At 41.0% G+C, this 25,795-nt stretch overlaps 1 protein-coding gene across 5 annotated transcripts in view; it reads right to left on the reverse strand.

Moving 5' to 3' along the window:
• KCNJ15 (potassium inwardly rectifying channel subfamily J member 15) overlaps positions 1-25,795 on the reverse strand; it is a 54,449-nt gene that overhangs the window by 9,563 nt on the left and 19,091 nt on the right. For 3 of the 5 annotated variants that reach the window (XM_015132902.3, XM_015132903.3, XM_015132901.3), the window contains one exon: positions 921-1,018. The gene's annotated coding sequence lies outside the window, so the exon portion shown is untranslated. Of the gene's footprint in view, positions 1-920; positions 1,019-1,119; positions 2,245-13,739; positions 13,812-25,795 lie in introns of those variants that run through there. The other 2 variants (XM_077997908.1, XM_077997911.1) reach the window with 2 other exon arrangements.

Here is a 25,795-nt window from a genome sequence, read left to right on the forward strand (position 1 = left end):
AGGAAATGGAAACTGTATCCATTAGCAGCAAACACCTGTTCAGGATGCAAAAGGTCTGCTGGGCATTTTAATTTTCCTGTTACATAATTAAGACTGTGTTATTTACTAAATGCCCCCCTGAAATTGATTTTTCCTTAGAAAGTCACGTTTTCATTTTTGTTGCAAAGAAGGGCCATAAATTATTCAAAATTTGTTTACCTGGAAGCAAATCCCACTGTTCTTGGGATCAAGTTAGAAGAAAAGTACAGGATATAATTGATAAACTAGGGCCTTACTATACCCTCAGCAACACCTCTCAGTACAACGAAGAGGAAAGTGACCACAGTAAAGGTTGGAAATGAAACACTATGCTGGCATGCCCAAATGCACAGACAAGCTTGTAACGTGAGCACCAGCAGAGACAAATGCAGCCTGTCTGCAAGTGACTGCATGCATTTTTTTTTTTAAACTGCTGAGGAAACTGCATGCCATTCAAGCCACTGAAATAAAAACAGAGGCTTAAGTTTTCCAGTGTGAGTGATACACAAGTGTCCTGCGGGCACTCAGCCCTCTGCCAGATTCTGGAAAGCTTGGCTCTGTTTTTATGAAGGCAGCACCATGAAGCTTCTGTTTTATACTCTCTTTCAAAGGGGCAGCAAGCCAGGCTTGGGATGAACTGGACCTGTTTCCTCTTTCTGCTGAGAGCACTTTTGCTGCAGTCCTTTGTATCTAGTGCTGGACTTCATGGCATCTATCATACCTCCTCTCAAGGCTTGGTGGACAGAAATCACAGGACAAGACCTAGAGCTTCTGGGTGTGTTGGGGGCAGCATTTCTCAGTGGGAAAGACAGCAGCTGGCAGTCAGCAGTCAAAGGGTGCCATAGCCCTCTCTGTCCTCCTCCCTCCCTCAAGTGTGTGATGCCTTCAGAACCCTCTACTACCTGGTCACTCACTCCGCAGGTCAGGTGTCTTCTTCAAGGCAGGTAGAACGTCCGTGCTCCCCTTCACCCACCTGGCTACCATGGGATTCTGCTACTGCCTGAAAGAAAGAGGGACACATGGGTTCATAGGTGGTTACCAAGTGCACCCCAGTAAGACTGAGCCCCGATGATTTTCTAAGAGTTACGCCGTGGCATTTACCTTCCAATCCCTGGAAATCTGGCGCAGTTGCACAGAATAGGGTAAAGGCTCAAGGAACGATTTAAGAAGGAAGCTGAACCCCAACCACAGCCCTCACCACACAGTTCCCAGCCCCTGGAGGGAGCTCCGTAGCAAAACACCCTGGAAAGAGAGGGTTAACCCACCCTCATTGAGGCCCGCTATGAACTGACCAGCACACGGGGAGGCAGGAAGGGGAAATGCAGAGGAAGTAAACAGTGAGCGCTGGAAGGGAAGAGTCTAGAATATTTTTACCGCCTGTGGAAATGCATTGCTACTGTTGAGTCATAGGACATTAGAGTGGAAAAGATTGTCAGAACCATCCCACTTGACACAGCTGGGTCCTGGCAGAAAGAACGAGGTCCAAAGTCTTTGGAAGCTAGCCCAGGGTTCCTGTCAGTCCACCACAAAATCCCCTTAAACATTCACAGTTTCATGTAATCTCCTCTAAATTCAAGAGGTTCTTTTGCATCTACTTTTTGAAAATAATTCTTCCTAAGCTATCTGCCTTTATCTATCTTCTATCAATCTATTATCTATCAATTATCTATCTAATCTATCATCTATTATCTATCACCTATCAATCTATTATCTATTTATTACCGGTCTAAATATCTACCTACCTATTATCAATCATCTATCAATTATTGATCTATTACCTATCAATTATCTATCATCTCTATCTATCTATCTGTCATCCATCTGTCTCCACCCATATGTTTTTATGCCTCACACACACATAGGCACACTTATACTTCCTACATTTCTTCTGATCCACCAATTACTTACAGTTATTACTCTCTTATAGTTGAAGTATTCCAGATTAACCTGTGCAGCTTCTTACAGGCTGGATCCTGCCAGTGTGGCCACAGCATGTTTGGCAATGGACCTCTTTGTCAGTGCTCTATGAAGACCCAGAATCTTCCTTGTGCCCATCAATCTTACCCATAGGCTTTAGGAATTGCACTTCCTCATAGGCTCTTAATTTACAGAATTTTATTCCTCAGCAGACTTCTTTCATGAAGTTTAAACCATTGTTGATACATACTCTTATTTCATATAATTTTATGTTACTGCCTTAGGTTATTTTCCCTTAGTGATTCTTCAATAGACCTGGCTTAACTTCTAACATGGTAAGCAACAATAACAGTTTCCCAAAAGATAAAAACATAAAGAATGAGAGAAGAATATTTTCTTCTAATTTCCCCTATCTTAACCTTTTTCCCATTTTAAAAAAAAAAAGCGCAACTTGCCACCAGTGCTCATTTAACTTTACATAAACATGTTTTTCCAGGCTGAAGCAAATCTGATTGATTTTCAATGTGAAAATAAAACATAAAAATCGTTCTTGGAGTTATTTCTAAACAGAACTAACATCAGAATCATCTGAATCATCGGAATCTACTATTTCAGAAAAATCGGATTCATCAAATGAATCTTTGGCCAACAACTGTTGGAGACCGATGTTAACATCATGTATAGGAACGCTGTGTTTTCCAGGATTTGACATTTTCAGCAATCGAGAATTACTATATTTGGTGAATAAAAATACCACTACTAAAAACAGAATGTTATAAAGAAAATGATGTCTTTTGTTTCCAAAGTTGATATACTAGAGTGACATGAAAATAATAATAAAAGAGATATACTGTGTAGCAAAATCATCTCCAGGTAAATGCTGCAGCCTCAAGCGATGCCAGTGAGCATTCTCAAGGCAAATGGGAAAAGGGTTAATCCTCCCAGCTAAGCAATATTTCACATAAACCATTATCTGTTTTCTTTAATTTCTGGAAGTAATGTTTATTTCTGCAGTTTTTGTTGTATCGTTTCAGTTTGTGGGTTGGGGTTGCAATTCTTTGAATGGTGATATCTACCTAAGTGAAGTTCTTACAACTATTGAATGGATAGGTCAGTATCACTTTCTCCCACTTCAAACCAGTAAAAGATTTACGATCTGAGGTCACTGAGTGCTTATGCTGTGAGCATTTGTTTTCTGAAGTTAAAGGAAAGAAAATAAACACACTCTGAAACAGAATGAAACAGAAGGTACTTAGCTATATGGAGAACTACACTTCCAGTGTTGGGGACACAGCAAGGAGAATGGGAAATGGAAGGGTAGTACCCATTGCCATCTTGAGGGAGGAAAAAAATTCCATCAAAGACAGAGGCTCTTAAAAGGATGAACAATCCAAAAACCCACCACAGCAAGCTGGAACACACTGTTCCATCAGAGAAATCAACCTGGAAATGACCGGAAAGCTACTGACCGGTTGGAAGAAATACATGAGCAAATAATAGACAAGAATGGAGCCAGAGTGGCCCACAGTGGGAAAGATGCAGATAAATAGTAACTATAGCAATAATAAGATAATGTGATAACTATTCAGAGAAGTTATGATAGCAATAAAAGTTCAAATCGATAATGACAATCATCATCATCATAAATAGATAACACTTAAACCACCACATGCCTGCCACTGTTCTAAGTGCTTTCCACATGGAAACTTATTTAACCCTCACGCCAACCCTGAGAGGTAGGCACCATCATTATCCCCATGATTAGGAAACTGAGGCACAGAGAGGGTAAACGACTTGCCTAAGTTCCCAACAGCAGACACAGGGCAGTGGTACATTCCACAGCAAGGCTCTTGTGCCCATGCCTGCAACCGCCCTGACGCAGGGGCTCAAGCTTAGCCGTATCAGAATCACCTGGAAGGCTCGGAGTTGCTGATTCAGCGGGTTTGGGGTGAAGCCTGAGAATGTGCACGTCTAACGAGTCCTCAGGTGATGGTGTCTCTGGTGCTCCAGGAACACACACTGGGAACCACACGTGATATACGGTTTCCCCTTGACAAAGAGCCTTATGGCTCAACTTTCCCTTAGCATCCTAAAATAACATCATTTCACAGAGGCACTGAGAACAGCTGTGTATCCACTCCAGGAATGTACAACCTCTGCCATCCTCATAGTTGAATGCCAACTACCCAGGGACTCAAGGCCATGGATGTTTTAAAGCAGGAATATATGGAGAATCTGATCAAAACTGTAACATATTACTAACAAGTATTATTATAAGTGTTATATAAATAGTATATGTTGTAGAATATATAAGCATGTATTGTAACATTTATAGCTTTAGGAAATATATATAAATAATTCTAGTAAAAACATTAGCTAAAATTAAGTTCAGATAAATCTTTAATTCCCATAAGAGATTTTCAGCCCTTATTTATGCTAGTCAACCCTTGTGTACATGCTATCACTTTTCTCTAAGTCTCAAAAATGAGCTCCTCCAGATTGGAGAAAGGGGAACCCTCCTACACTGCTGGTGGGAATGTAAATTAGTGCAGTCACTATGGAGAACAGTATGGAGGTTCCTCAACAAACTAAAATTAGAATTTCCATAAGCTCCAGCAATCCCACTACTAGATATAGATCCAGAGGAAATGAAATCAGTGTCTTGAAGACATACCTGCCCTCCCATGTTCATTGTAGCACTATTTCCAACAGCCAAGATGTGGAATCCACCCAGTGTCTAACAATGGATGAATGGATAAAGAATATGTGGTATATACACAATGGAATATTATTTAGCCATAAGAAAGAATGAAATCCTGCCATTTGCAGCAACATGGATGGAATAGGAGGCCATCATGTTAAGTGAAATAAGCCAGGCACAGAAAGACTCATATTACATGTTCTCACGCATATGTGGGAGCTAAAAAAGTGGATCTCGGCTGGGCATGGTAGCTCATGCCTGTAATCTCAACACTTTGGGAGGCCGAGGTGGGCAGATAACGAGGTCAGGAGTTCGAGACCAGTTTGACCAACATGGTCAGTTTAACCAACATGGTCTCTACTAAAAATACAAAAATTAGCTGGGCGTAGTGGCAGGTGCCTGTAATCTCATCTACTCAGGAGGCTGAGGCAGGAGAATCACTTGAACCCAGGAGGCAGAGGTTGCAGTGAGCCGAGATTGTGCTACTGCACACAAGCCTGGGCGACAGAGTGAAACTCTGAGACTCCATCTCAGGGGGAAAAAAAAAAGTGGATCTCATGAAAATAGAGAGGAGTTTCATAGTTACTAGAGACTTTGAAGCGGGGTGAAAGGGAAAAAAAGAATTGAAACGTGCTTATTATCACTGAACTGTATACTTGAAATGCTAAAGATAGTAAACTATATATGTATATTGTACCTCAATAAAAAGATTTTTTTTCAAAAGTATGCATAAAATGGGGATGGTCAAGCTGTCACATGGATGCTTTGTTAGGGAAAATAAATTCAGTTTAAGAATGATTTTTTTTTTTTTAATTCCTAGTAAGTACAACATTGATGTCTTTAAAACTTAGAGCTCTGTTAAGCCAGATTTTGGAGGTTTTCAATTTGCCCATCTCGAGGAAACTTCATTCTGTGTTTCAGAGTGAACTAACAAAGCAAAGGCCCCACAGAAAAGACATTTTTCACTTACAGAAAAATGGGGAGACAGTGGCTCCCCAAAACCAGGGTTCCTCAACCAGGCCTTCAGTGACCTCATTCCATGCCCATTAACCAGGGTGATGAGGTATAAAGAGTGAAATCTAAATCAAATCATAACTTTGGATTTGAGTTAGTGAAATCTAAATCATATCGTAACTTTGGATTTCCAGACTAAAATTAACATGTGGTGGATCTCACTTTTAAGCTCTGAAAAGACATAACTTCCTGTTTGTAAGAAAAGTTGCTTAAAAAGCTTTTTTGCTTTTTTGCATGTCAAATGTTTCTGTTAAATTAATTTTTCAATGATCTCTTTGTCCAGAAATAAAAAATGCCTGGATTAAATTTGACTTTAAGTATCACAGTTTTAAATATTAAGTAGAAAAAAAAATGCTTGACGAGAATCTACTTGGGGTTCAGTGAGCTCAGGAGGTTTAAAACAATTGAGAATAAAGGCTTCGCTCTCCTCCTTGGGCTCCCTTGACTGTGGTCACAGGAGCACATGCACCATGACCTTTGGCCTTGGCCTTGGGCCATTTTCCTCCCTACACTACAGAGCAGTGAAGGATCCACTTTAAAAGCTGGTCTGACTGTTCTAAGTCCAGCTTTTAACTCATCCATGCCAACCAAGGGCACAGATGGCTTTGCCAAGTGGCCTCAGAAACAGACATGTTCACTGAAAAAGAGTAAAGTGGACAAAGTGGATTCTCAGCAGATTCCAGAAGGCAATCCTTTGGTTTGTATCTCCTGGGGAAATTCTACTTTGCTTCTGCAAAAGCACTTTTTCCTTAGACTACTGAGGACTGAGGATGGCCCAGAAAGAATGACAGCTCCTTGGAGGCTCCAGAATCACTCATTCTCCTCCAGGGGAATTATCAGGATTTCAGGGGAAGCACCAGTTGAGATGACAGCACACTTGTAAGCTAGTTTCCTGTCAGTGGCCTGTGTTTGGAAGATATGTTTGAACTTGGAAATTATTGGTAAAGCTGTGACAATTTGGGAGGTTGTGGTTGATGTATGTTGCTCGCAACTATTTGCTGTGCCTCTCGGCTGAGTCCATCCACAAAGGATCCTTCCCTGGGCCTGTCCCTGCCGGGGTGTAGTGGGAATGGGGTGTGTGTTTCCTGCTCCCTTGTGTCAGGTGTGGCCCTGTCACCTGCTTTGGCCAATGGAGTGTGAGCAGCAGTGACCCACACCATGCCTGAAGAGAGGTGTCGGGCTCATCACATGGCTTGCCTTGCATGTGGGTGGGTCATGGATTGGGCTGTTCCTTCTTTCTGGTTAAGTGGGAAGAAGGAAACTTGGAACTGAGCCATAATTCAACTACAGCCGACTTGAAACACAGGTGAGAAAAATTCTTGTTGCTGTAAGCCACACAGTTCCTAGAGTTGTTAGCAAGGCAAAACCTAGTGAAACCTAACCACAGAGACACTCACTATTAACACATATTTTTTTATCTTAGGATTATACGCCTGACCTAAAAGGTACTGCATTTAAAGGAAAGATGTAAAGTTCCGAAATATCCTCTTTTTTTTGAGACAGCACTCTGTCACAAGATTGTGCAGTGGCACAATCTTGGCTCACTGCAACCTCTGCCTCCTGGGTTCAAGCGACTCTCCTGCCTCAGCCTTCCAAGTAGCTGGGATTACAGGCACCCGCCACTACGCCTGGCTAATTTTTGTATTTTTTAGTAGAGATGGGGTTTCACCATGTTGGCCAGCTTGTTTTGGAACTCCTGACCTCAGGTGATCCGCTCACCTCAGCCTCCCAAACAGCTAAGATTACAGTTGAGAGCCACTGCACCCAACTGAGTTCTGAAATAGTCTTAATGTAAACTCTGAATGTTGGTCTATGACTAAACACTGAATACAAAAAGAACCCAAATTGAACAAGATTGTAATGGAAAGAATGGCTTGCCTTAACCCTAAGAACAACATAGAAAAGGTGACTAATTCTCTTTTGATTACTTCTGAGTCAATATTTACATGTATCATGACAAGATAACTTTTTAGGGAAAGTTGTAAGGGCATCATATCCTATCATTCTAATATTTTGTGGAGCAAGAAGCCCCAGTTTAAGGACCTAGTGGCCTCAGGATCTGTAATCACATAGACACACTGGGCTGCCCAGGTACCACTATCATTAGGTCATTGATAGCTTTCATTTGGGAAGGGACAACTTAAAAAGGTCCAGGCACTTTTCAAAGCAGTTATAGATATTATCTTATTGAATCCCTCTCTTTACTTTGGGAAGAAATTATTTTCTCTATTTTCTAGGTGAGGAAACTAAGCTTAGAGAAATTAATTTACATGCATTCACAAAGTTAACAAATGGAGCACCTGGTGAGCAAACCAGCTCTGTCTGTTCCCATGGCTGCACTCCCATCTAACCACCATCATCGGCATTAGCTTGCAAAGGAGTCTCATGGTGCAGTGTGACAAAGCTAAGTTCCTGCTCACTACGTGTCAGCATCCATTATAGATTAAGCAGCTATAATTAATTGACTCATTGCTCACCCTGTGCCAGGCCTGATATTAGGCATTATATATTAATTTAATTCTCACATAGACTCTGAAGTAGGTACTACTATTATTCCCATATTCCAGACAAAGGAACTGTGATATAGCACAAGGTATGTTGGAATCCATAGTCCATGCTTCTGATCTCAACACTGGATCTCTAACTTCAGTGCCCTTTAGAATCACCTGGAGGGGTTGATAAAAATGCAAATTACTGGGCCCCACCTCAGAATTTCCAATTCAGCAGGTTTGGGGTGCAGCCAGAGGGTCTGTAGTTCTGACAGTTTCCCAGATATCCCCGATGCTGTTAGACCTCAGACTACACTTGGAAAACCACTATACTTTTCAACACTTAAAAGTTATCTGGAATATGGAGGACATGAATAAGCCAAGAAATTCGATTGTCTAAAATTTATTCTCATTACTTTCAAACAAAGGAATGGAGAGTCACTGGGGTTAAATCTATAAGCACTGCAGTTGCCAGGTGGAGTTTTTAGTTAGAAAATATTTCCTTGGGGATAGAAGTTCGGGTGTAATGTCTTGGCGAAAAGTTGAGAATTGCTGGAAAAAAGCAAACAATCAGTAGAAAATTGCTCTCAGGTTTCTTCCTTGGATAATGGGTATCATTAAGGGAAGCGTTTAGCATTGGCCTGGCTGGGAACATTGGAGGACTGTGGAGAGAACCGAGATTCTAGGCTGGGAAAGTTAAGGCTGGAGGACATAAGGCGTTCTCTTGCTGAAGTGTGTGATTCAGGTGTTCCACACACATAAAGGGATTTGTGGTTAAATAATTTTGGAAGGATTTGCCTACCGGAGCTGAAGCTGAGCCCCCAAACACCCCATTGTTTTCACTCTTTGGAGAGCCACATTGCACATGTGTTTACTACAGTTTCTGAGATGTCCTACAGTTATAAAACTTGCTTGACTGTAGCTATATATACGTGTGTGTGTGTGTGTGTATGTGTTTAGCCTTTTTGTGACATTTGAGAACACTTTGAGGAGTGCTGATCTGGTCTAAACTCTACACTTTATATCTGGGGAGATAAAAGGCTCAAAAAGCTTGAGTAACTTGTTCAAGGTTACTGAGCCAGTAACAAGGTGAGAGCTGGAAACAAGCTTTTGTGAATCTTCGTCCATTTTATGGGTAGGTATCTCTCTTCGTGGTCATGCTATATGTTGAGATGAGTTATCCATCTCACTGGCTACTGAAGACAGGGTGGCATAGAATAGTGTGACCCCTCTCCCCTCATCCAACCGCAGCACCCCTATCATCAGAAATTCAGGTTCTCAGGCTCCACACTTGAGCTACTGAACCAGAATTTCTGGGGATGCAGTTCCCAAAAACCTGTCTTCCAAAGAACTCCATTTCCCCAAGCCGTTCGGTGCTGGAGTTTGCCAGTGATGCCTTGGCAAATTGGAGAGGTGCCCCTCTCACCCTACGATGCATTAGAAAAGCAACAAGTGTTCCTTTACAGACCAATCCACATTTGCACTGCATGTGAGCGTGTAATAATGCAATTTGCCTCTGCGGTCAGATATGTAGCTTTTTCCCTATGTTTCTATTCCATTATTGTTGTTTGAAATTCCATAAGTACTAAAAAAAAAACAATTGTTTTCCATCTCTAAATGTGGTTTGCATAGTTGTTCCCTTTACTCCTCGATGCGAATTCTTTAAAAACTTTTTTTAAATCTCATAGAACATCAACCCTTCTCTACTCGACAAAGACAAGTTTAAACAGATACTGGGCTCAACAGGGGACTCATTTTCCATTTTCCATGGCAAAGAATCTGAACACTGGAATAAGCCAGAGGTATCATTTGCTGAATATTTTCATAAAGACAGTTTAATTTCAGGCCCTTTATTTGTGAGAGAGCTGGCTAACCCAAATAAAACATTACACATCTGTCTGTTGTTACGAGTGACCAACCTCAGCTGAACATTATTACTTAATAACAACTAACTTCCCTGTAGAGTGAGAGTGCCACAGCGGAGGGCAAATGGAAATTTCCTGTGGTTTACCACCCTCGGCCTCTCCCTGCTCCAACATGTGAAGAACTTGGGTAATAAGCATATTCTCCCTCTAATCACAGCGTGGCTTGGACATGCATTGTTGTGAGATGACTGGCAAAACAGGAACACTGATGTCTGGAAGTAAGTGGGGAGGGGGTCAGGAGGCAAATTGTATTGTGTCAGCCTCCATAATGCACTGCTCAATTTTCTTTTTCTTTTTTTTTTTTTTTTTTGAGATAGAGTCTGTCTCTGTCACCCAGGCTGGAGTGGAGTGGCACAATCCAGCTCCCTGCAACTTCCACCTCCCAGATTCAAGCGATTCTCCTTCCTTAGCCTCCCAAGTAGCTGGAATTACAGGTGTGCACCACCACACCCAGCTAATTTTTGTATTTTTAGTAGAGATGGGGTTTTACCATGTTGGCCAGGCTGGTCTTGACCTCAAGTGATCCTGACCCCAAGTGATCCACCTGCCTCGACCTCCCAAAGTGCTGGGATTACAGGTGTGAGCCACCGCGCCTAGCCCCAATTTTCTCTTTAGGAAAGAGATTTCTTCAATAGACTCGTGGAATTTCACTATTTTTGTCTGGATTAGTCCAAACCTAAAACAGAGGAGAAGATGGCTCAAAACAGTACCATTTGGTTAAGGAGAAGGAAATCCACAGCATTTGGGTTTGTCTGACTGTGGCATAAGTCAGAGTGGAAAGCTTCTGTTTTTGCAGACAATACTGGTTGAGAAGCAAGTATTTTATTTTATTTATTTATTTTCGACAGTCTTGCTCTGTTGCCCAGGCTGGAGAGTGCAATGTTGCGATCTGGGCGCACTACAGCCTCCACTTCCTGGGCTCAAATGATTCTTGCGCCTCAACCTCCCAAGTAGCTGTGATTAGAGGCATGCACCACCATACCTGGCTAATTTCTGTATTTGTAGTAGAGATGGGGTTTAACCATGTTGGCCAGGCTGGTCTCGAATTTCTGACCTCAAGTGATCTGCCCACCTCGGCCTCCCAAAGTGCTGAGATTACAAGCGTGAGCCACCATGCCTGGCTTAATGTGTTGTTTTATTTAATGACACTTCAAAGTGGACATGGTTGGAACATTCACAGGAGATGACACGTGGGAAGTAAGTAGTGATGCTGGTTTTCTTAAATCCTGTTTCTGTAAAACATGAGAAGCTGCTTGAGACTGGATCATGCCTTTTTAGGCCGCATCATCATATAATTTGCAATACTTCCAAATTGATTTTCCCTTAAATAAACCTCAATCTCTCACTAAGATATTGAGTCTGCCACTTTTTACCACTCACATTTATCTTTCTTTGCTTCACATTTATAATATTTTGCACTGTGATGAAGGCATGGAAACATAGAAAGCACGTTATAAATATGGGTACCAATTTCAGGCTGGCTTGTTTTTTGGCCTCATGCTGACTACTACATTTTCTTTTATTTGAAATAAATGTGGAGTTGTCAGTTTCTGTAAATTGATGACTAATGGGCTTTGATGTAATTCACCTGCATGCAAAGGTAAACTTCTTATCTTTATTGGCATTCATATTAGTTATTAGCATGAATCTCATCCCAGGCAATGGAAATTACGACTTGTGCTTGATTTAAAACCAAGTTATTTAACAATGGGATGAATGTCAAAAAGTTTTGAAATTCAGTCTCACTATCAGTCTACATTTTGACCACATTTCTCTGATACAGAAATTGTATCTCAGTGAAACACAGTTTATACCAAAATCTGCTTTAAAGACTGGTAGTATTTCTCAGTTGTTTGCTTGTCGCAAAGTTGAAAACAGATTCTGTGATCATTGAGTGATAATAAGAAATGTAGAACTTAGGCCGGGCTCGGTGGCTCAAGCCTGTAATCCTAGCACTTTGGGAGGCCGAGACGGGCGGATCACGAGGTCAGGAGATCGAGACCATCCTGGCTAACCCGGTGAAACCCCGTCTCTACTAAAAATACAAAAAACTAGCCGGGCGAGGCGGCGGGCGCCTGTAGTCCCAGCTACTCAGGAGGCTGAGGCAGGAGAATGGCGTGAACCCAGGAGGTGGAGCTTGCAGTGAGCTGAGATCCGGCCACTGCACTCCAGCCTGGGCGACAGAGCGAGACTCCGTCTCAAAAAAAAAAAAAAAGAAATGTAGAACTTAAAAATATCTTCACATTCAATAAAAAATTAAGACATTTGGCAGTTAACTAATTTCCATCACTGTACAGTGTAAGAAAACACATTCTAACCATCTGTAGTTAATTAGCCGGAGGAATATTGGCCCAAATTTGGTGTTTTTAGAGTTGCCAGATAAAATACAAGATGCCCAATTAAATTTGAATTTAAGATGGACAGCAAATAACTTAGTGTAAGTCTGTCACATGCATTATTTGCTATATGCTTATACTAAAATTATTGTTTATTTGAAATTCAGAGATATATATGTACTATTTACATACATGTATCTATAGATATACATAGTACAGAGTGGCCGTACATTTGTATTTGCTAAATCTGCTAAATCTGGCATCCCTAGGGAAATGCAAACTTGTGTTCAAGAGTCATTCCTAAGGCCAAGAAACTTAAAGACAGGGTTTAACGTAAAGACATTCTTCTTGGAGGAAAAAAAGCAATCCAGATTTTCCCAGTACTAAAAACTCTGAAAACAAATCTAACCATTGTGGGATGGGGGCATAGCCTTTTCATGCATGGCTTAGCAGAGGTGTCAGAAAAGCTAAGAAGTTTGTCTCGTTTTTAAGATATTAGCTTAGGGGCTTTTAACATTTTATATTATGGTCTTTTTTTGGTGGACTAGTGAGACACATGCCTGCCTTCTCAGAATGAACTGTTCAAACAGATAAAAGCAAAGTCACAAAGATTACAGAAGACACCAAGGATATTAAAATGCACCTATTATGGTACTGAAAAAACAAAATTATACGTTTCCAAGCATTAAATCAGAGCTAATGTTCTGAAGGTGTGGTGAGCAGCAATGTTATTTCAAGGTCTCTGAAATGGCTGGAATGTGATATTGAAATGTCTGTGATTTCCACTATGACAGAGTCACAGTTGTAGCTAGTACATCTGTGGTTTGTTGCACACACTCAATACAAATTTTAGTTAGAGGCCATTTAAAATAAACTGCTGTTCTTTTCCCCTCATGTGAGATCGTGGATTCTCCTGAGTTCTACCCATATATTCTCCAGGCTTCATAGCCCTGGGATTAAATCTGACTGTGGATGAAGTTTCTAAATGCTGTAGATATTACCAGTAATTCTGGTAATACCACAGAATCAGACCAACCTATAGAATTTTCCTTGATTTATTCCACTTGTACACAATCTCTTGACATGTTTAACAGCCATCTCAGCGTCTTTTATAAACATTGGCTGCACGCTTAACAAAATCACAGCTAATCCCCTTTCCAGTAGGATATCCTTGCAGGCACTAATGTTAGTAAGGAACATCACATTGGTGCTCATGTGACTGGAACAGTAAGACCAATGAGGAGACATTCCAACATCTTCTACTCTAGAAGTAATGGTACAGTTTCTTCTGACATTAAAAACAGAGGGGGAAATAACAGAAAACAGCTCAGATACATACGTAATGCTTGGTCTTCATAGCCTTACTGTAGCACTTCTCAGAAGTAGGAAGGAGGATTTTTACAGCTAATATATCACTCAGTCACATGTAACTTTATATTGCCATGGTTTCATCATAACTCTTACCAGGAAAGAGAAAGCGTACCCACCTAGAGTATTAATTGAGACAATACTCCCTTTCATAAATCCTCCGGTATCTCCCACTGCTGACAAGACAAATCCTGAACACCTTGGAAAACCAAAAAGACTCTTAAGCCCTGGCTCTCACTCCCTCTCCAGCTTTATTCACCTCAGAACAGAGCCTGGGTGTATACTTGCCCCTTTCTGAGCAGCTGGGTGCCCTCTCAGCCCACATCTGGCACATGCAATTCCTTCCTGAAGTTTCTTCATTTTCTCCCTTTCTTGGTTAACTCCCCCCGTCCTTCAAAAGTCAGGTTGAACATTATCTCTTCTGTACTTAAAAAAAAAATAATTCTTCAGAGGCAGTATAGTGTAAAGATTAAGAGCACGGGACCCTGATTCTGTTAACACCAGCTGTGTGACTTTGGACAACTTTCTTAACCCCTTTGAGACTCGGTTTCCTCATATGCAGAATGACGATGATGATAATTTCTATGCTTCATAGGGTCGTGTGAAGTAAAAACATATAAAGCGCCATAAAACTCTGTCTGCTCATATGGTTAGTATAATGATTAGTATTAATCATTATACAAGTGTTAACTGTTATCATCATATGCATACCACGAATAAAACATAAAATACGACTTATCAAAAGAAATCACATTTACCACAGATGAACAGCAGAGGGTTCATATAAAATTTTCACAAATCAGCAAGAGCCTTCATCCTCCTAAGTGGGCAACGTGTGTAGAAACACAATTCAAAAAATGTTCAAAAGGTGAAAAGACATTTCAACACTTTAACATTTATTTATTGGTTTGTGTGGCAAGAATTTATTGAGCACCAACTATGTGCTAAGAATGGCACAGGGTGCTGCTGATGAAGCAGTGAGAGTGACTTGGTCCTTGCTCTTGGGTAGTTTGAAAGAAAACGGGGAAGAGAGGCATTAAATAGATCATTAGATGAGTGATTTAAAGACATTTGTGGGAAGAACTGGGGAGAAAGTCAAGGATGGATGAGAGACTAGCACATGGGGTATGTAACATGTCCCAGTCTGGAGTTGGAGCATGGAGCTTGGCACCTTCCAGGAAACAAGGAGGATGTTGAGTAGGGGAGAGGGGAGCAGGGTCCGGCAGGAGCGAGGGCAGAGCCACACCATGCAGGGTTTTGGGGGCTCCTTGAGGACCGTCACCCCCACCCTAGGAGCACAAGGAGTATCTTGGGGTTTTATTCAAGGAAGAGAAAGGATCAAACTTGCTTTTAAAAGTGATCATGTTAAATGCAGCATGGAGAATGGATTCGAAAGAGTCAAACATAGATGCTGAGAGTCTGTTTAATTGACACTTTCAGTAATCTGAGTTGAAATTACTGACGCATGGACAAGGGCGGTGTTAGTAGCTTGAGAGCTACTAGCCAGGAGCTCTGGGTGACAGGTCCCAGATGGAGTCAACAGGCATCTCCAACAGGTGGATGTTAAGTAGACAAGGCAGGGAGAAGACAAGGTCTCACCAATGACCCCGGGCTTCCTGGCACGGAAATGAGGTGTGGTGGGGTGGGCGGAGGCTATCTTACTGATTCAGAGGACACTGGATCTTCCTCTGTAATTTTAACATTATGCACATGTTATGGGACACCCAGATTGAATGTTTTGGTATTATACCAGCATGGAGCTCACACTTGTGCAGAATCCTGATTCAGGAGGAGGATCTCATGCCTGGGGTACAGGTTTGAAGGTGTGCACTGGAGGCTGCTTGGAGACACCTAAAGAGAAGTAAGCACTAGGATCTGTGCAGAGGGGCCTGGCCTTCAACAGAGAGACGTGGACAGGAGGGATGCCTTTAGCACATAAGCCGACAAGTGGAATTTGAACCATGAAAGTGCAGGAGCTTCCCCCTTAGACAGTAGCGTGGAAGGAGCAACCTAGACTGAGCCTGAGTCTGGGCAGGCTTAAGACCAGGCAGAGTCAGAGATAAGGGCAAAGGAGACTGAGGAGGGACCATCAGTCCAAGAAACACAAAGGCACCAGGGACTCACTTTTCACTTATCAAATTATTGAAAATTTTAAAAGACATTGCAACATTCCACATTGACAAGTTTGCAGAAATGAGCTTCCTTCATAGAAAGAAGTTCTGTGTCTGATAGAGTCATCTGGCATAACTTTTTTGAGGGAAGCAGTAATTTGACAACGTATACTCAAAGTTTTAAACTATTTATGTTAGACTGCTTGACTCAGTAAGTCTACTTCTAAGACTTAATAGGAAATGTATGATCGGATAATGTACAAGAGTGTTCTCTATATTAGTTATGATACTAAAACATTAGAAGAAACCTGAGTCACCAACAATATAGAAATGGTTTTAAATTTATAAAACATTTACAGGCTGAAATATTATGCAGTGTTTAAAAGTCATGACAAAATGCTAAATATGTTTTTTAAAAGGCAATTGATACAGCTAAATATGCAGTGTAATCTCTCTGTTTCTCTCTCTAGGTAAGATCAAAATAAAACACCTCTAAGATGTTAACAGCAGTTATCTCTCTAAAGGAAAACAAAATTAGAAAGGTTTTTCAACCAGATTTTCCATTTTTATGCAGTTAATCTGAAAATTCAATTTCCCTAGCACAGACCATTTCCAAGCATTCCAGATTTTACTGTAAATGAGAAGTACTTACTGTGTTGTATTACACAAAGAAACTTTCCACACACTGTTGTGGCCAAACCTTATGAAATCATTTACTCTCAGAGATATTTCCAAATATCTATTGCAAAATCCAATAACCTAGTTTTCACTAAGAGTTTAGAACTATTATTTCATGTCATTTTAAGGTTTCATTTCATCGACTGAATTAGAAGAGTTTGCACTTTACCCAGAGATACTGCTGATAAAGCAGATTTCCTGCCCTATACCTTTGCTCAGGCTGACCCCTTTATTCCATATTTCTTCTTTGCCCTATGCCTGGTAAACTCCTACACACCCCTTGAGGCCCCGCTCAAATGTCATCTCCTCCAGCATGCAGGTAGAGTTCATCTTCCTCCTTTCTTCTGCCTTGTCATTGTCCACACCTCATGATAATACTGTGCTGCTGTAATGATCAGTCTTGGAGCTTACCATTCCCCATAGACTGGGCTCAGTAGTTCATCCTGAGTGGCAAACACAAGGCCTGGCATGCGGTAGGAACTTAATGTTTGAGGGAGGCACGGGGTGGGCAGAGATGCCATGCAAGGGGACTCAGAGTTCGATTTAGTAAGCAACGTCACTCGCCTGAGCATATGGTGCTCAATGTTCTAGGTCAGAGAAGAAACCCAGAGAGGAATCCAGTCCACAGCTAGGCACATTGTTGAGGTGGAGGATACTTCACTGATTTGAACAATTCAATTAGAAATAAGGATTTCATCTTCCTATTCTGATTCATAGGACAAAGAATATGCCACAGTGTTCTGTCTTGAAGAGAAAATTAGTTGTCCATTTCTCAAAATGACAAAACCGATAAAAACTGTGGACAAACATAAGTATATTCAATTTCATCCAACAAATTACTTCCTCTGTATACTTCATGTTCCCCTGTACGCCGACCATCATAGACAAAGAGTTCCAAGATTCCTTTTGGCTCTGTTTGCTTCTTTACAGCAGATGTCTCCAATGTGGCGTATACCAGTAACCCAAGCAGGGACAGTGACAAAATGACAGAAGTATTCAAATGTAGCTTCCACTTCATCCTTTTAAATGTTTATATCTTATACATATTTTAAAATGAATCCATGGGGAACTTGAATAAATCGACAAGCAAAAAACACATCGCTCCATTTAAAAAAAAACGGGCAAAGGACATGAACAGACACTTCTCAAAAGAAAACATACAAACTGTCAACAAACATGAAAAAATGCTCAGCATCACTAATCATTAGAGAAATGCATATTAAAACCACAAAGAGATATCATCTCACACCAGTCAGAATGGCTATTACTTAAAAGTCAAAAAGTAGATGCTGGCCAAGGCTGCAAAGAAATGGAAAGTTTCTACACTGTTGATGGAAATGTAAATTAGTCCAGCCACTGTGGAAAGCAGTCTGGAGATTTCCAAAAGAACTTAAAACAGAGCTGTCATTTGACCCAGCAATCCCGTTACTGGGTATATTCCCAAAGGAAACTATGTCATTCTACCAAAAGACATATGCATTTGTATGTTCACCTCTGCACTATTCATCATAGCAAAAGACAAGGCAGGTGCCCATAAATGTAGAATGGATAAAGAAAATGTGGTACAAATACACCACAGAATACTATGCAGCCATAAGAAAGAATTAAATCATGTTCTTTGCAGCAACATGGATGGAGCTGGAGACCATTATCCTAAGCAAATTAATGCAGGAACAGAAAACCAAATACCACATGTTCTCACTCATAATAGCAGGAGCTAAACATTGAGCACACATGGAGATAAATGTTGGAACAGCAGACACTGCAGACTACTAGAGGGCTGTGGAGTGGTTTTAAAAACTACCTGTCAGGTACTGTGCTCACTACCTGCATGACAGGATTTATACACCAAACCTCAGCATCATGCAATATTCTCATTTAATAAACCTGCACATGTACCCCTGTACCTATAATAAAAGTCAAAAAAATAAAATAAAATATATGTAATACGTTAGAACAGGATGAAAAAATGTATATATTGTGCATGTATGTCCTTAAGTATCCTTGTGTGTGCTGTGAGAGGCTATAATTTTTGAATCCATTGCTTTACACCAATACTGATGAAACTTGCATATGAATTCCCCTGAGAGCTCATTTAAACGCAAATTATCATTCAGAAGGTCTGGGGTAGGTCTGAGAATTTGCATTTCTAACCAGCTCCCAGGTGAGGCTGAGGCTGGAGGTGAAAGCTCACACTCTGCATAGCAAACAGCCTTTTGCAGCCACTGTTCCTCATCTGGACGACACAGTACCGAACCCAGAAAATGGTCTGAGTGACTGTTTTCTCATTTCTCCCATGGACAGTCATAGCAAGCATCACTCTAGACACATAAAATAGAAGGTAATTCATTCCATCAGTGAATGCCATGGGGCTTAATTCAGGCCGGCTCCTCTCACATGACTGTTGAGAAAGGAACCTCTGAGGAGCTTGCTGTACTTATAACTTCACCTATGGGGAGAAAGTTCAAAGTCACTAGATGACTTCATTCTTTAAAAAAACACAGCTTATAAATCACCCATACGGTATTACAAAATGATCCCGTAGTCAGCAATTTTTTTAAGCATTTGGCTTATATCTGGAAACTTCATTTATGGGAAACATAGCTGGAAACCAAGATTTTGACCACACCTAGTCATCAAAGATTCTGTAGTGCTAACAGTAACAGAGTACTAAGTCAGGCGTCGCTTATATTCTGACTAATAACAGCTACCTCTATATACCCTCACTCTGATGTGCCCCTGGTATTGGGAGTGAGTGGCTTACAAATGCTGTTTTCCCAAAGAAAGAGAAGAAAACACACACACACACACACACACACACACACACACACACACACAATTGAATGAATACAATGAATCTCTTAATTTACAAGGTCTGCTCGACAATTCATGTATGTATGCCCTATTATGACTTCCAAAAGACTACTTTGGTCCCATTTGAGCCATATATATATATGCCTTAATTTCTGAGTCAGTTTGCACTATGCAACAGTGGTTGCAAATAAATTTTCAAATATTTTTGTCTTCTATACTGTGTAACTGGTGTTCATCTTAAGGGATCTCTGGTTAAGTTAGACAGGTGCTTCCTCTGAAACTAGTCCGCAGTCCACAGAAACACAATGTGGCCCACCAGGACTCAGTCTTCCAACCACTTTGACATGTTCAAGAGGGATTAAAGTCAATGAGGCAGGATGAAGATCCTTAAATTTGCCACTTGAAGGGAGTTGTTCCCCAGTTTAAACCTAGTTGGCCAATTCCCAGTGGTCTTCCTTGGATCTATCTTCAGCCCTATTTTCGGCCAAGACATTGAACTTTCAGGAAGTAAAATTGGGAGTCGGACCGTGGTTGAAAGACCTTGGCAATGCCCTTCTGTCTGCTCTGTGTGCCGTCTCCTATTTCATTCATTGGTGATAAAATCCATGCGGTGAAAAAGGCCAAAATGCTTGTCTTGGGTTTGAGAGGAGAGACAATGAGTTTGTCTAAAGAGAATGGCTTTCACTAAAAGCCAAGCTTTGGGGAGCAGGGTCAATAGATATGGAGAAGAGCTTTAAAGAGGACAGAAGTGATACTTTGCTTCCACTTCCTTGAGGGCTGGGTGATTACTCTTCAACCAAGGGAGTAACCTCTCAACTCACCACTCCACTTGGTCAGAGCCACTTACAACTCAGCTGGCGAATACATTTCATTCCTCATCTTCCTTGACATTTCCATAACATTTCAGTCTGCTGCTACTGTCTTCTCTCAATTTGCCCTCTACTTTTCTGATGCCTTCTCAGTTCCATCTGTAGGTTCTTCCTCTTCTGCCAATCTTTGAAGTGGCATTTTCTCCAAGGCTCCGTGCTCAAACTATTTTATTTTCACTAAAGACACATTCCTGCATCCACTCCCATGGTTTCAGATATTACCTTTGCAGTTCAAGAAGTCTAGACTTTGTGTGTTCCAGATTGCTCTTGTCACTGCCAGAACAACAGTCAACTATGTGTGGTTCCTCCCTTTGATTGCCCACAAACACTCCGAATTAAACCCAGCCTAGCTTCATTATCCATTACCCAGGGCAACTCCCTTCCTCCTGTAGACCCTCAGGCACTAAAAAATAGCACCCCAAGTCTACCCCAACATCCCTAGAAGCTGCCCATTTTCTCCCTTCTGACTGTCACTGCGTTGGTTTAGATCCACAGACTTTCTTTCTTGCGTGACACTGCCTTGGTTTAGATACGCATACTTTATTTCTTGCATGACAGCACAGGCTCATAATTGAGGTCCCCATTTCAAGTTGTCCTCTCTCTATAGCATCTTTCATAGTGCAACCTCAGTGGTGTCCCTAAAGCACTCTGCCACCCAGCTTAATGGCCCCACTGTCTACAAACCAAAGCCTCAGCTCCTGAAACTGACCCTTCAGAAACTGGCCCCACCTGCCTTGGTGCCAGTCACTCCTCAGGTTGTTACCTGGTCAAGTCATGCAGAATGACTTTGCAGTTGCCCAGATGGATTAGTCCTCTATTGATTGACTTGATGCCATGCCATCTGCCCGAAAGCCCATCTCTTGTCTTGGCCAGCATTCTTACGCCTATCCTTTGGGGTGTTACCCTTTCTAGGTAGGTGCTTTCTCCACCTGTTCCCATGGGTTCAGGTTTTCTCTACATGATCACCTGTGCTTCTGTCTCCCAGAATATTTATCTCAGTGTATTGGAGATATCTATTTTGCTTGTGTATATCTAATTATAATAATGATCCAACCAACAACTGCCACTAGTTGAGAATGAATACGTAACTAGTGCTGTGTCAGCAGCTCATGCATGTATAACTCCAAACTTCAGAGTAATGCTGGTAAAAATAAGTAAATGGAGGTTAGATAAGTTAAAGCATTTGCCTAGGGTCACACAACTAGTTAGTAGTGGTGACAGTGCTTAAGATTGTGGTCTGACTCAAAAGTCAGCTCTTCATCCATCACACCCCACCACCTCCCACTGGAATGCAAGCTGCCATATCTCATCTCATACATGCCAATGCCTAGATTCTAGCAGGGCCTTAATGTCTGCTGAATGCATACATGGAAGCAAAGGAAACTTGGAATCTTCTAGTTATAGAAAAGCACCGCTGGGTCTCAAAAAGCAAGCTCCTACACATTGGTTGTGGTGATGAGGTGAACAGAGAGAACGTCATTGTGTCTCAATCCCCTACAGTACACACAGCTGTTTACTAATGCATGCTGTAGACGGAATCATGCCTGCAAAGTCAGTGTTCCCTAGAAGTTCTTTGAGGGAAGAGGTTGGGCCATGTCCACCTTTGTACCCTCAGTAGAGCAGTTGCTGGCATGTGGTAGACGCTCCAGAAAAGTTTTAATGACTCATGACGATAAATGAGTGGATTAATCCATGACTTAGTCAGTGGATTAACAATCTATAAAGAATGAATGAATGTCAAAAACACAATCCAAAATATGTGAGTGTTCTCCATGCATTTATCATTATCTGTGTAGTTTTCTAAATTGCTTTTTGGGAGTGATTTATAGTATACATTGTTCTATCTCTGTGGGAAATGAGTTTCCCCAGTGTTGAAATCCTCTGAGTTAAGAAGCACTTCCTTTTATCTTTTCTGACTCAGACCCTCTTGGAAGCTGCACTCACTCTTGCAGATCACTTGGTAGATGACTCTTATGCTGTGAATCACCCATATCCTCCAAGAGCAGGTGGAAGTTCAGATACGGCTTTTCTCCCTGAGAGTGGTTTGCTTCTTAGTTATGATTAATTATTTCTGCAGTTACTTGTAGGATCAGGATTTCTACTAGAGGAGAGTAATTACTTTCACATGAACATCAGCTCCTCGTTCATTTAATTTGCCTCGCCCCTAAACACATGTGCACAAAATTAGCCTGGAAATTACTGAGGGTCCTACTTGTTCATATTCATCTGGTGACCATTTTAGCAGCTTTATCAACAACATCTGTAAGAGGCCCAAGGATTTAACTTGAGAATCATGGCAAAGTCAGGTGTCTCCCCTATTCCTCCTCAATTCTTCCCATCAGCCATCAAATGCTCACATTGAATCTCTAGGTTATGCTTACAAAAATCAAAGATGCCGAGTCTTAATTTGGAAAGACCATTGTCAACTTCTTTGCTTTCTTTTTTGGTGCTACTATTGATGTATTGATTTTCCTGTGATAACTTTACACACACACACATACACACAAACACACACACACAATTTTTTAATCTAAACACTCTCAGACCATAGTACTTGTCAATTACCAGAAGGTGGGAGTCTCTTTTTACTAAAATTAAGTAGTCATTTTTAGATATTATATTGAAGTCTATCAAAATCTTTTAAAAATATGTATGCAAGCTGATAAATCTAGAATGCATATTGAAATGATTGTTTTCGTTTTCTAGGATGTAAATGCCTTGATCAAACTTAACGTTTTAAAAAATATTTTTAAAATATGAATTCAGATGTTTTCTTTAATTGAGAAATAATGTCCTACTTTTTGAATATATTCTAAAATCTAATTTCTTAAACTTTTATTTTAGGTTCGGGGGTACCGAAAAAGGGGTATGAAGGTTTGTTACATTGATAAACTTGTGTCATCGGGGTTGGTTGTACAGGTTATTTCATCACCCAGGTATTAAGCCCAGTGCCCAATAATTCTCTTTTCTGCTTCTCCTTCCTCTCACCCTCCACCCTCAAGTAGACCCCAATGTCTGTTGTTCCCTTCTTTTTGTTAATGAGTACAGGACCTAGTTTCTAACATGCTATTTCTATTATCATTTTAAATAAACCATAGAACGGGTGGTTGAGAGAAATTGTAAAACACACATAATTTAGTACTGAAATTACGACATGGTTCTGTGAACTCCACGGGGACACACCCAGCCCTATCCCAAGAATGGAACTATGGTACCATTTCCTAAGAGCTGCCATTATTCCCCAGTGACTCCTAATTACCAAAACATCATTCATTCACTCATTTATTCAGTCATTTTACACTACTGTGGTCTTTGAAATACGTAAAGGTGAGACATGCATGATCTTAGCCCTCAAAAGTATACCACTTGATAGGAGAGATGACATATACATAAATTGTTATTATGCCAAGCAAAATAGACTCCTTCATGCCTAAATAGTATCCCATGGACATTTCTATCATAAAAGTTGATACTCACTGGTTCATGTGTAACCAGTGAGCTGGCAAGACTGTAAGCTGCTTAAAGACAAGAACCTTGCCTTATTTATCTCCATTTTGTCCATATCTAACACAGCATCTGCCTAGATCACATGAATAAATATGATATATTAAAAAGTATTAAGGATTTCCAGGAGGAGGACTGATTCCTTCTAATTGGAAAAATCAAAGAAGTTATCATGTGTTTTCTGTAGGAAAAAAAAAAAAAAAAAGGAGAAAGAAGATCGCATGCAAGGGGAATTGCCCAGGCAAAACTATGGGGTGGCAAAGTATGTTTCAAGTCCTCCCAGTTGATTAGACCATAGGGTTTATCAAATATCAGCGATTTTCAACCATGGCTGCCTATGAGATTCACCTGGGGGGATTTTAAAATGAACCAATGCCTTGGCTCTGATGCAGGACAATTGAATCAGAATATTTTGGTGGGGCACAGGGATATAAGTAAGAACCTGAGTTCTGCTCTTTTAAAAAAGGAGCCTCTGCTCTGTTCAAAAAAAAAGTTTCCCATTTGTGTTTTTTTTTTTTTTTTTTTTTTTTTTTGACAGAGTTTTGGTCTGTCGCCCAGGCTGGAGTGCAGTGGCATGATCTTGGCTCATTGCAACCTCTGCCTCCTGAGTTCAAGCAATTCTCATGCCTCAGCCTCCCCAGTAGCTGGGACTACCTTCTTCAGATACACTGGGGTATCTGTCGTTCGTATGAGGCCATATTGGGAACCACACTGGCAATGAATTTTAAAAGGTGATGGAGGTTAAGCTGAAAAGTTTGATCTTTCAGCAGGAAAAAAGAAGCCAGGCTCATCTAGCAAGACAGATGGAGAGGGAGGAGAGCAGCTATAAGGAGATCATTTAGGAGGCTGTTGAATTTGTCTAAGTAATAAATGAATTCAAGTGAATCACTGCGTTGGTTTGCCACCAGGTAAAATTCATGTACCTACCACATGTGAAGTAGAGAGGGTTGAACATTAGTGGAAAGGACTCTGGAGTTTGCTGCCTGGATGGAAAGGAAGATTTGGATGAAAAGCAGACGGTATTGGGGTGGGGTTGGCTCCAAGTATGTCCATATCTAGGAATTAAATTTGGGGTGGAGGTGCAAATTGAAGAATCATTGTACCTAGAAGTAAAAGTTGACCAGATATGAGTCAATGATAACTGAAAAAAAAAAAAAAAAAGAAAAGTACCAAGGGAAGAAAGCAACTGAAGGGACAATCTTAGAGACTGCCTGTATTGAAAAGAAGAGGAGAGGATTTTCCAGCAAAAGAACTGGAGAAAGGCCAGCCGGATGGCTGAACACCTATGTAAATTCATAAAAGCAGACAATTAAGAAGGCAAGATTGCAAGAAAGAGGACATGATTCAGAGGTAAAATATTGGAGGGGGGACAAAGAAGCACTGATATTATTAGGGAGGTAAGACAGAAAAGAAAGGGACATTGGTTTCCCTAAGATAGGAAGGAAAGATGAAAGGATATATTTATTGCACACCGTCACCTACTGTTTTTGACTATACTAGACACAGGGGATATAACAGTCCAGACAAGGCATTTGCTCTCATGAGGCTTATATTCTAGAAGACAAGTTACAGAAAACGTGTGCATGAGCTCCATGTGCATTTCTACAGACAGCATCTTCCTGTTTATTGAGGAGTAGAGGAGGATAGAAATTGGAGAAGTGTGATCTTAGTAAAGGGGATGATGGTATGGTACTCTGGTGTAAGAGGAACAAGCTGAAGGATGTGGAACAAACTTGGCTAGCTTTTGAGTCACATGTAGGAGAGGCAACAAGAAATGAAGAAAGGATTCAGCCAGCAGGCAGGTCCCTGTGAGGTTTTCAAGCATGAACACTAAGTTCACATCTTTGCTTACACCTAACATGACTTTGCCCAGGCGGAACAGCCTCGAAGCACTGCTGCATATGGAAGAGGTGGGCTGCCCAGAGTTGGGATTGGCAAAGCCTCAGTGGTAAAGGTTCCTGGGGTCCAGGTTTATAAATACCACATTAGAAACATAAACATTTGAAAACCACAGAATGTAAATGCTCAAGGTCACAGCACGCTCATCAGCT

The sequence above is a fragment of the Macaca mulatta genome, chromosome 3 (assembly GCF_049350105.2).
Source record: "Macaca mulatta isolate MMU2019108-1 chromosome 3, T2T-MMU8v2.0, whole genome shotgun sequence".
Lineage (NCBI taxonomy): Eukaryota > Metazoa > Chordata > Mammalia > Primates > Cercopithecidae > Macaca > Macaca mulatta.